Below are 12,006 nucleotides of genomic sequence, written 5' to 3'. Positions count from 1 at the left end.
TGATAACAAAAACGAACCCTCCTATGTGGTGCCGACAGAGTTAGTTTGCTTGCTGGCGCCACCTGCTGTTGGTACAAGTGTTGTACATTAAGTATTAATCCAGTCTGTAAGTCATATAAGGAACCCAAGCTCCTCTGCAAAATGTCTCACTGCTGCTTCGATTCATGTGTCCTCCCTGCAGGCAAACACTGGAAAAATACTCATCCACACTGGTGCTATATAGACTAACCTTTCATTATATAGCATTTGAAGCAGGCTTTGTATAAATATATGAAACCCACAATCTCACAATGTGTGTCTACATTTCCTGAAAGGTTTAAAATCAACCTGGTAATGTCGATCCTGTTACTGAATCCACCTCCTGCTCTACAAGGAGATGCACATGGGTTTAACGATAACAAAGAGATCCAGCAGCTCTGGCCATGCAAAGGAGAGCCTTGAGTGCTGGAGTACCCCCTGAAGGACCCCCACCAAAGCCAGTCAGTCTCACCAAATGGTAATGTCCCAGTGTGGAGCAGACAGGGGGGTAGTGGGGGGCTTACAGGGGGTACAGGAGCAGGAGTAGTAAGACTGATGAACCAACAGGGGGAGCAAACTGCCTGGTAGGGTAGGAGAGACTGTTTGAATGGAGGGAGGGCTCCATGATCAAGGCCTGGCTGCAGAAATGGTTGACACATGTCATCAGCACTTAAATGTTAAACAGCACTTTTTCTTTTTTTTTGCATTGACTTATCTTTGACTGAGCTTCAATCAATATAGCAATATAAGCATCTTTTTAAAGGTGTAAAAACGTGCATTTCCCTATTTGGCCACAAGAAGGAGACAAAGAGCACATACTACAAGTCAAGCCTCATACAACACAATTTGCAGCGCTGGCAGCATCATTATTTTACTGTGTATGGCAGATTTTATGAAAAAATGCAAGTAATGAAAAGTTGATATTTTTATCTCTTCAAGAAGGTTAACAACCTTTATAATGAGAGAATAAGTGACGCAGGGATGAAACAACAAGCCATTTCAATCACAAAGTTCACACTAGAATGTTTTTGGGGTGTATATATTGATTATTTTGATCTTAATATGACAGAAAAAAAAAAAAAAAAGTCTTACACAGTTCTCCAAAAAATCCATGATAGCACCTTCAATTGACTTTTTGTAAACACATTTATATGATATATGTAATTACCACCGACATCAAACAGACTCTTAAATGATATGCTGAGACAAGGGGTGCGTCTAGACTTTTAACCAGGTAGGCCCATTTGGAAAGTGACTACACTGATCACCAATGTCTTCATCTCTGTCCAGTCTATACGCCTTTAATTTAAGCTGATATCTATCTGTTTTGCTCTCGTTTTCATTGTTCCCTCACTTACAGCAGTCAAGCAGGATGTTTCACCACTCTGTCTGACTGAGGGGGGCGTGTCCTAGTTGGAATGTGATATCAGTTCATACCTGCTATTTAAAGTCTGAACAAAAGTGGTGCATCACGCAGATCAAATATTTGATTTAAACAGAAGTCCCACCTTGAAGGCAAACTGGCAATAACAGTTAAAGATTACATCAGGGGTGGCCAAATCAGACTTCAAGGGATATTTCAGTTTTTTTGAAGTGGGGTCGTATGAGTTACAGTACAGTTCTCATTAGAGGAGCTCACTGGCACGCACTGTGGCTAACAGGAGCAATAGTGTACTGTAACTCATACGACCCCACTTAAAAAAAACTGAAATATCCCTTGGCTGATGCCACCCTTCTGGTCACGCCTGTGGCCAGGTCACAGTAACACTGCATTGATTATCCAGCTTTTTTGCGGTAAAAAGGATCCTTAATGATATATTTCTTAACATTATTCCTCTATTACAATATACTTTTATTCTATTATTGCTAATAGAAAACAGCTCTGCACATCTATTTCACAGGACAGATGCGTAGGAGACGAGTGTGATGATTAAAATTGCAAAACTCCTGCACACAATCTAACTTGCAGAAAATACATTTGTTCGTTTCGGTCATGGAGCTTCTGAGGATTTGCATGATGACATCTAGAACTAGGACTGAAACACAGCATGTTATATATTTTATGCAAGCTTCATGAGTCTATGTGAAGGAGTTTTGCATTTTTTTGATAGTCTATTCTTGTAGAGATCACTGTTATGTGATGATTTGTAAAGAGAGCATTGATCCCAGAATGATGTGCTGCATCAAGAGAGACTGAGCGGGCTTTAATCACATTTTACTGCAAGTGCATGAAACATGAGCAACAACTTGCATCAAATTTCCTGCTCAGATATTGATTTTCTGTGATTGGTGCAGAGACATCGATGACATCACATTGTTCTAACTGAACCCCGCCCACTCTGAAGCTTTTAGAGCCGCCTGGATTAAAAAAGAAACAATGATTTCTCATTTGAAGACACAGCAACTGTTACAACTTTAGAAGAAAACTTTGTATTAGCATGTGGCAGAATCCCTCATAGTGAGACAATGATTGGGAGAGTCTTCTATTGTAAAGGGTCTAAAGCAAAATAGGTGAAGAACTGCCAGCTCATGGAATCACAGGTAATGAAAGTATAAGTAATTTAACCCAAAATCTCAAAGAGCTGGAAATGTTCTTGTAACTTCAATTCAAAAACAATAAATCTGGACAAACTTGCACCACTAAGAACATCATGGTGTACACTCCTAAATATGACAATAGATGAAGAGACATGGGAGGAAGCTCGGACGCTGCCCTCCAGGTTCTCAATATGCAACAGATATGTGGAAATGCAAGACAATCTATTACATAATTTTTATATCTCTCCATATATTTACAGTAAGTTTACAGCAGGAGCCTCCCCATCTGTCCAAAGTGCAAAACAAATACTGGAACTAGAATACACTGCCTCTGGGAGTGTGAAAAGATTAAATTATTCTGGAAGGAATTGTTCTGCTAATGTACAACACAACTGTCTATTACAACTGTACTATGCTAGACTGATTAATGCTGGATATGACTATTGGACCAACTATGCAAAAAGTTTGTTAAGCTGTACTGAGCTACTGTTTTCACTGTGAAAATCAATGAAAAGAATGTTAAAAAAAAACATATAAAACAAATTTTCTTTCATTTGTACTTAAATTAAAGGTAAGAATGTTCAGCAGGCTGAGCGGGACAAGAAAGTAAATGAATTTAAAATGTTTGTGGCCTCTTTCACTGCAGGTTTAAAGTGATCAGCACAGGAGTGGCCAGAAAAGGAGAAGCTGAGAGAACACATGGATGAAAATTTATTTGGTGCTGATGTACAACCTGCAGCTCCCAGTGGTAACATTTACATACCAGAAACCAGGAACCTGCCGCCTCGACATTATTGTCACAGACAGATGGGGTGCTCGAGGGGGGAATATGGACTGTACTGGGCACAGAGTAAAGTCGGATTCCCTCCCACTGCTGGGCCCCTCTCTCTCTCTCTCTCTCTTTCTCTCTTTTTTCTCCTTCTTCTGTTTAAGAGCTGAACACAAAACCGCGCTCAAGCTGCTTTAAAGCTACTCAATGGCCTTCGCTTGCCTTCAAAGGGACTGTACAAAGGCACGCAGACCTGCACCTTCACTGAGGGGGGATTAGGGAGCGGAGAAGTGCATTTTCGGGGGCTGATTTGTTGCAGCCAGGCATGAGTAGTGAAGAGGAAAGTACAGAAAGAGAGAAGGATCCCATGGCGGCTGGGAATAAAAGGGCATCTGGTCATATTTTTGGGTACAATAAAGTGAGGAAAGAGGGAAATAAAGTTGCACAAAGCAGCTATGCTTATGTTAAAAACCTAACTCAAGGAGCTTCACATGAAGAGTTAAAGCTCGTGTTTCAGAGTTGGTTGGGGACAAAGCATCTTTCTGGTTCAGTTCCTTGGCAGTCCCAAAAAAAGAGACGCATTGTGGGAGCAGATGGAAAGATGAGAGCAGCAGTGCTGAGCTGAGTTTCCCCCCGCGAGCTACGAGCAACACACCGGAACAAGGCCTGGAGCGTTTACCTGCTTCGGGGCATTTCCTGTTTGCTGTAGCCATGACAACGGCATAATCTGCCTTGCGTCCAAAGCGAGCAGCCAATCGGGCGAAGGCGACGCCAACTGCAGTGACTTTAAAACTGGAGCAGCAGCTGGTAAGCTGAGAGAGGAACAGCTCCAGAAGTAAAAACAAAATGTTGTGTTTTTTTTTTTTAAGCAAAAGAAAAAAGTCTGAGTTTGACGAGTTAGTCAGCAGCGAGGGCGCCAGGGTCAACTTTGAGACAAATCTGCAGTGAGTAACAGTCACTTTCCATGGATAAATCCAAGCCAACTATCACATAAAACTCTGTGAAATATAAAACCAACAAACTAATACCTCCCTCCCTTCACTTTCTCTTTTTTCTACACTTCATCCAGGGCAAGTATTAGCCCTGATCTTTCAGCACCGCTCTGCCCAAGCAGGACGGGAGAGCGAGCCGACAGAACGAGGGCAAGATTGGTATGTGCAGGGCCGAATGGATGAAAATCAAGAGTGGAGAGGAGAAGGAGGAGGAGGAGGAGGAGGAGAGGTGAGATCCTGAAAAATTAACTGCCACCGTGTCTGCACATCCCATCAGCAGAGGAATGAATAAAATGTAGGGTTTTTAATGTCCCTAAGTAAATCCACACCAACAGCAACAACTAACAGATAAGTTCAAAGATATCCATCTCCATTCTGTGCCTGCTATGTGTAACTTTCACAAGCGAGTCACAAATGGAAAGAGTTTGTGTCTCTAAAAATTAACAACCTAGAAGAGTGTGTTCCCAATTACTTGGATTCCAACTTCCAAGATCAAAGTGAACGCACCAATACACTGCCTCAAACACAGACGTAGCCTCAGTGACATTATCCATTGGTCTCTGAAGTCTATTGTTGGTGGACGCCATGTTGGAAAAGCTGACTCAACCTAACTTTCAGTCGCCCTAACAAGGGGCACAGAGGTGGAGTTCAATAAGCCTTTAGCTTCCTCACTAACAGCTACAGCATGCCTGTCAGTCAAACCAGCCTTGAATCTAATTATGCCAAACTTGTAACCTTAAAATCTTCTAAATAAACAAGTCATAAAAGAAATTCACCCTCCGTACAGTGTGTACCGTTGGAGAAATCGGCTATTCAGACCAAAACATTTTTTAGAACCAGGCTGTAAACATGTTTATTGTTGCTGCAAAGATGAGCAGCTTTGAATGGGTGTGTATGTGGTTTTTGGTGCTTCTAGAGCCAGCCTTAAGTGGACACTCCAGGAACTGCAGATTTTAGCTCTTCCGCATTGGCTTCATATTTCAAGACGGAAGGTTGTCGCTTTATTAGAAAACAAAATCCAAGTCAGAGGAAAACCTTTTAACGACCTTAAAACTTGAGCATTTATAGCATGATATGCTAAGCTATGTAGATTATGATCGTATACATGCACCTAAACGATTCTCAAAATGTCAGAAGCTCAGCAGTTCAGGTTCTTGCACCATTTGCAGAGGCTATCATCCATGATGTAGCTATCATAGGTTCAACTCCCGGTCTCAAGTATTACTTCCCGTCATTCCCTTTCTCTCCTCTCAAACCATGTTGAATAAATTGTGCTTAATATTGGCTGTATTCTGATTCCTACCTTTAGACTCGTCTGTTAGTTGGAATTTAAATTTCTGTTTAAATGACAAGGAAACTAGTCGCTTTGGGACATCTCCAGTTTTTACATCCCTCTCTTCTCATCACTATCATCGCTCTCTCTCTCTCTCTCTCTCTCTCTCTCTTCATCTCCTCTATCCCTCTATCCAACCCCAACTTGGTCGAGGCAGATGGCTGTCTAACATGAGTCTGGCTCTGCTCAAGGTTTCTGCCTGTTAAAGGAAGTTTGTCCTTGCAGCTGAAACTTGCTAAATACTGCAAGATGGCAGTGCAATGCTCATGGTGGATTAAGATGAGATCAGACTGAGTCTTCTCCTGTCTTGATGTTGGATCTTTGTTAATGATATAACAGAGTAAGGTCTAGACCTGCTATGTTTGTGGAAGTGTCTTGAGATATCTTTTGTTGTGATTTGGCGCTATAGAAATAAAGATTGATTGATTGCATATTGTTCTCACATTATAAAACAGCGTCACCACATTTTGCATATTTTTCTCATCTCATGCACTTATTTGAGATGTGCTGGCATTTCTTTACACATTTACTTGCAGATAAATTGATTCTCTAAACAACTGTTGGTAGCGCCCCTAAACCAGACGGTATTCAATCTAGAAAAAACTAATGATAAAAAAAAATCTGAAACTATTCTGTCTTAAAAAGCTTAAGTAAAGCTATGCTAATTCAAAGTGGGAGTTGACATAGCTGCATGCCTCATATGGGCTTATACAAAGCTTTAAATGTTCTCTCTGTCCAGCCGACTTTGGTGCAGTATTGAGCGCTAACATCTAAATGGGTCAACCAGCCGCTCGGTGAACTGTAGCACCATTAGGACCCAGACAGTTTGTCTCTGAATCGAGTGCACAATCTCATTAGACAGCCAACTCTACATTATGAATGAGAGTAATGTGCAACTGGAAGAAAAAGTGCTGTAGGTAAGAGAACAGTGATTAAAAAACAGTTCTCATCTGTTGGTAGGCAGGGAGAGGGACGTGTTAATTAGGTTACAGAGAGCCAGATATAAACCATAACAATCTATAATCTCAGTGTGAAAATGACACAGAGGAGGTTCAGAGAGCTGCTTTCAAGTTGTATTTAAAGGCTGCAAAGTGTATAAAATGAATCCTCAGAATGTGGCTATAAATATAATGTATGTCTATATAGAAGGCGTTTGAGCTGCAAGTCTATAAACAGCAAAGTGAGCCTCCCTTTAAGATGCACTGTCAGAGTCAAACACTGCAGGATTATATTTGATTTAGTGGCTGTAGAGGTAAGAAATACATTATTTAGAAGAGGAAAAGCTAATTCAGATTTTCAAAAAGGATTATTAATAATGTATATTTCATTTTTTTACATTTTTTTGTGAAAAAAAGCAAAGAAATGAGCCACAAAAAATGTACAGAATTCTTGTTAGGTCCTTCAAACAGTCCAAAGCTGAATTATTTCATTAAATAGAATTTACTTAAATACGAAATCTTTACATTTCATGAGCAGGAATTTCATTTTTTTGCATTTTAGCTGGAAATATGATTTATTCATCACAGTTACAGCTGCTGACTGTTATGTTGATTTATTTTGACGATATTCATGTATTCACTGTCTGTTCTACCATCCTGTCACCCTCAAATTTACTACCATTTTTTATGTTTATATATAAATTTGACCCCAGCTATTTAAACCTCCAGAAACTTATTGTTACCCAGGTTTATGTCAGGTACTTTATGTTTCTTTGTTGACTACCTGAATAGCCCTTTAAATAAAATATATTTCAAGCATAAACACAATTTAAAGCATTCAGAAGGTTTTTATTTGTAAAACAGAACATCAGACTGCTGCAAGTTTGTCATGCTCAGGACAGGACACGTCATTGAATGTCTTTAGAGACATGGTGGCTGGAAATATTATATCTCAATCTAAAGGTTGGCAGTTTGTTCCCCGCTCCTGCAGTCACATGCGGAAGTGTCCTTGGTTACAGTGACCTCAATATCATCCAAAACAACCAAAACAAATGTGTGTAAAATGTTGATATTTCTTATACTATTTACAGCTAAAACAGCCTGAGGTCAAATTGACCCCAAGGAACACCGATGGAAATATTTTTTTACAGGAAATTGGAACATATCAACATTTTCATTTTATGTTTTCACAGTTAAATTAGGAAGTCGTGAAATATGAAGCCAAAAAAATGATTTTAGTCATTAATTTAGAGACGTTAGACATTGAATGGGGAGGATAATAGGAGGGTTAAGTTCTCATATCGAAAGTGAAATTAATAGTTTTATGAGTTTTACTGTTAGCTCAGTTGTTTCCGCCACAGAGCCAGTACATTCCTAACCAGCCAAAAAAACGGAAGTGCTCCATTGTCCATTTATCCCACCAATAACACAAAACACAAAGCCAGGGAACATTTAATTGGGCGACCTGATATCGAGGAAACAAAGCCAAATGTGTATCACTTCCAGTTTTTCAAACCTATCTCACTTTTGGTGGAGAAACATGAAAAAAATGAAGCTTGACAAAGACTTACTCACTGGAACATTGATCGACCCTGATGAGTCACTGAAACTAAATTTCAAACATGACTGAACAGAGTGACCGAGGTATACGAGTGTGTGAGAGTGTGTGAGAGTGTGTGAGAGGAGGGGGGGGGGTTCCTGTGCGGCTTTCCTTAAAAAGTAAGGTCAAGCATTCAGCAGACTGTAAAAGGAGCTGATCCTCTGATCCTCCATCAGACCTCAGGAGCTGTGACGGCACCTTGCATACTAATGGGACTGCTCTCCTTTCTTTTATACTGAAGGGAATATCTGTGCCAGCAGCTGGGTCAGGGAAGACTGCAGTTGGGAATTTAGCTATTTCAGTCCTGTTTATTCTAACAGAAAGCTTGTCTGAATCACCAGCAAAGATCAACCACTTCTACAGCACACTGTAATTTAAAAAGGACTTTTAGTATATGGAAGAATGAATATCATGAAACAGCTCAAATTCTTCCTATACACGCTATAACACTGTGCAGACAGGAACAGCAGAAAGAGTATGACATTCCTGCACTAACACATGGAAATTTAATGCATACTATTCAGAAAAACTCCACACACACAGGGAAAATTAATGTAATGGCAGCTGAGGGACCAAATCTATGGAAAGCCTGCAGAGAGGCAGCAATTTTCTGAATTAAATGTAATATTCTTGTCAACGTATTCCACTCAAATGCCTCTGTGCTTTTTTTTTTCTTTGTATAGAGCGTCAAACTGAATTGCATTTGATGTGTCCTATGAAATTAGCAAGCAGCTGAGTCACCAAGGCCTCCAAGACTCAACAGTTCTTTACAACAGGAGCAGGAGAAGTAGGCTACAGAGAGAGAGAGAGAGAGAGAGAGAGAGAGAGAGAGAGAGAGAGAGAGAGAGAGAGAGAGAGAGAGAGAGAGAGAGAGAGAGAGAGAGAGAGAGAGAGAGAGAGAAGCCTGTGTTTAAAATGAGCAATGAAATCAGTGACAGCTCATTTACAGATCATACAAGGATTAAGGCCACACTAAAAACAAGAACAACAGAAAATAACCTTCAAAATGTTTTCTCAAAATCATGCTATCTTTTAGCTCAACTGACTTAAGTATTTATATTTGGGAGCAAAAATTATATATGTTAGTGTAGATACATTATAGACTGTACTTTATGATATATAATACAGTAACAGTTTTAAACAAAGAAACACTACTACACACCCTTCAAATGCAAAAAATAGAAGGGCCGACAGTCAGTGACATGGCACACAAGTAATCGCTACTGAATAGTTCACATTGTTTCAAAGGACTTTCTTCTTAGTTTTTTATCACAGTTATGAGCTTTTTGCGGAATTTCCCAGAATTAGGCGAGAAGATTGACACCACTAACAAGTCTGTAAAGTAAATACAAAGCTAAAGCTAGCTACAGGGTACCATCCCGAGGTCCTACGGAGTTTCTCTCCAAGGCAGCTGTCAATCAAAGCAAACCAGGATGTAAAACCCCGCTTTTGAACCTCTAATAACTAACGAAAAAGAAACTTTTCAGAAAAAAGAGACCTTCGTACGACATGTATTTATTTTTTATAGTTTGACCACAGCCCCATTCAAATGAATGGGGGAGACTGAGTTTTCGACCTATACTGCAGCCAGCCACCAGGGGGAGCAGTTTATGTGGAAGCCTCACTTCGAGCCGAGTGAGATGACGTCCATTTTATATACAGTCTATGCTTACAACATGGCTGATCTTTCAACTGTTTATAAAGGATTGCTGCCCATGTATAGAATTCATTCCACTCTGGATAATATATATTTTTAATTCTAGGAAATATTCTTATTTTCTTGGCAACAGTAGGGTGACAAGATTGACAAGATACTAACAGCAGGAGCCTATAAGACTAAGACATGCACGCACATGGAGTTGTTCTGTCGCAGCGGCTCCTACATTTTACTGTAAAGCCGTTTGGCTTCTGTTACACAACTAACTGTCTCTGATGCAAGCTTTAGAGAGCAACAACTTTGACCCACCATTACATCTCTGTGCGTTTTACCTCCGGTCTCAAACTATGAAGCCAATGCGGAAGTGTTAGAAACTGCAATTCATTGAGAATCCGCTTGAGGCTGGCTGCAGAAACACCGGAAACCACATACACACCAATTCATAAAAGCCGATCTTTGCAGCATTAATAAACATGTTTACAGCCTGGTTCAAAAAACGGCTTGGCTCTACGTAGCTAATTTCTCTATCGGCACACACTGTAGGGGGGGTGAATTTTTTTCTAATGCGACGGTTCAGAAGATATTAAGATTACAAGTTTTTGCCCAAATAAGGACATGACTGACTTTACTCCCGGACGGGAACACATAGCTGTTGGCTAGGAGGCTCAAACTCCGCCCCTTTACATCAAACTATGCCTGGTTGAGTTCTGCATTTCCAATATGGCCGACCATTGGCTTCAAAACAGCGCACAGGAACAGATGGGTGACATCACGAGTACCACGTCCATTATTTATACAGCCTATGGTTATTACTTAACACATGTAGTTTTCATTAAATCAAACACTGAAATATAAATATAAATGTTTCTGCTTTCATTTGGGTTTTCATGCTGCACAAGTTCCTCCTGTTTACTTACTTTATGTAAGATTACTTAGCCGACCCACTAGCTGTTTTTCCAGACAACAGTTTGCTAGTTCATTATAACTGTTTCGAGCTACGGCCCATACACATTTAGGTAAACACACTTTTACATAGTAGTTAGTTAGTTGTGTAGCTTGATAACACACTGTCGTTTTTTACACCAGACACAAAACTAAAGCTAGGAGCAGGTTAGCCAAACTGTATGACTGAAACCACTAGAGTCTGCTAGCCTAGCCGACCTGCACATGTCCCAAAAGTAAAATCATACATAGCCACCTTCTAAGAAATAGTTTTGTTGATGACATCTAGTTTTTAATAATGAAATCATTTTTATGAGAGAACAGACTTTAGCTTCTCTGTGTTCCAGTTTTTAGATCCAACATGCAGTTAATGTGCATACACAAGAGTGGTTCTATCTGCAGAAAAGGACAATAAAAAACAAACTATTCATTTAATACCAAGTTTAGAGGCTTCTCTCTGACGACTTCTGGGCCCTGATCACACTCAGAAAGCAGTGAATGTACTGTAAGCTACAGCTGGAACATAAAAAATTGATTTTCCTCTGGATCAGCAAAAGTAGATCTGGCTCTAACTGGACACCCCAAATTCCTCTCCTGCTCTCCTGCTGCTGTGTGCACCCACAGCCTGCTGCCTGCAGATTATCACACTGAAACAGAAACTTTTCCTGCTGTAAGATCCAACAAGCAGTAGCAGACTAGGGGGACTAGCAGCCCTAACATGAGGCACTGTTGTGTGCGCCTTAAATCAAAGAGGGAGGAAGGAGGGAAGGGGAGGAGGGGAAACAGGGGGAATGAATTAAAGGCATGCGTAAAAAGGTAAGAGGACGGTCCGCTCCGCATGCACACTCGGCTGGGCTTCACCCTGTGTGCATCCCCTCCTTGTGTTACTCCTCAAGTGTCTGTTTCCCACACGAGTCAAGGTTAACAAGCCGCGCTGGTGTCTGCGTCGGCTGGAAAACGGGGAGGGGTGGGAGGTGGAGGTGGAGGGGTGAGGTGCTGCAACTATACAGTGTGCTGTGTGATGATGCAGACAGACTGAGAGCTACTGTAGCCTCCAGTCCCCTTAAATATTCTCAACCACATCCCACTCCCCTTGCTCAATATTCAATCTGATACAATGTGCACCATGCGACCACACAAAATGAACCTAAATTCACAATGAGGAGGGGAATTAATCCTGGTAGCTTTTTTTGAGATGCACAATAAATTACAGCCAGAC

Source organism: Notolabrus celidotus, chromosome 17 (genome assembly GCF_009762535.1).
Source record: "Notolabrus celidotus isolate fNotCel1 chromosome 17, fNotCel1.pri, whole genome shotgun sequence".
Classification (NCBI taxonomy): domain Eukaryota; kingdom Metazoa; phylum Chordata; class Actinopteri; order Labriformes; family Labridae; genus Notolabrus; species Notolabrus celidotus.
Note: the sequence above shows the minus strand (reverse complement) of the source record.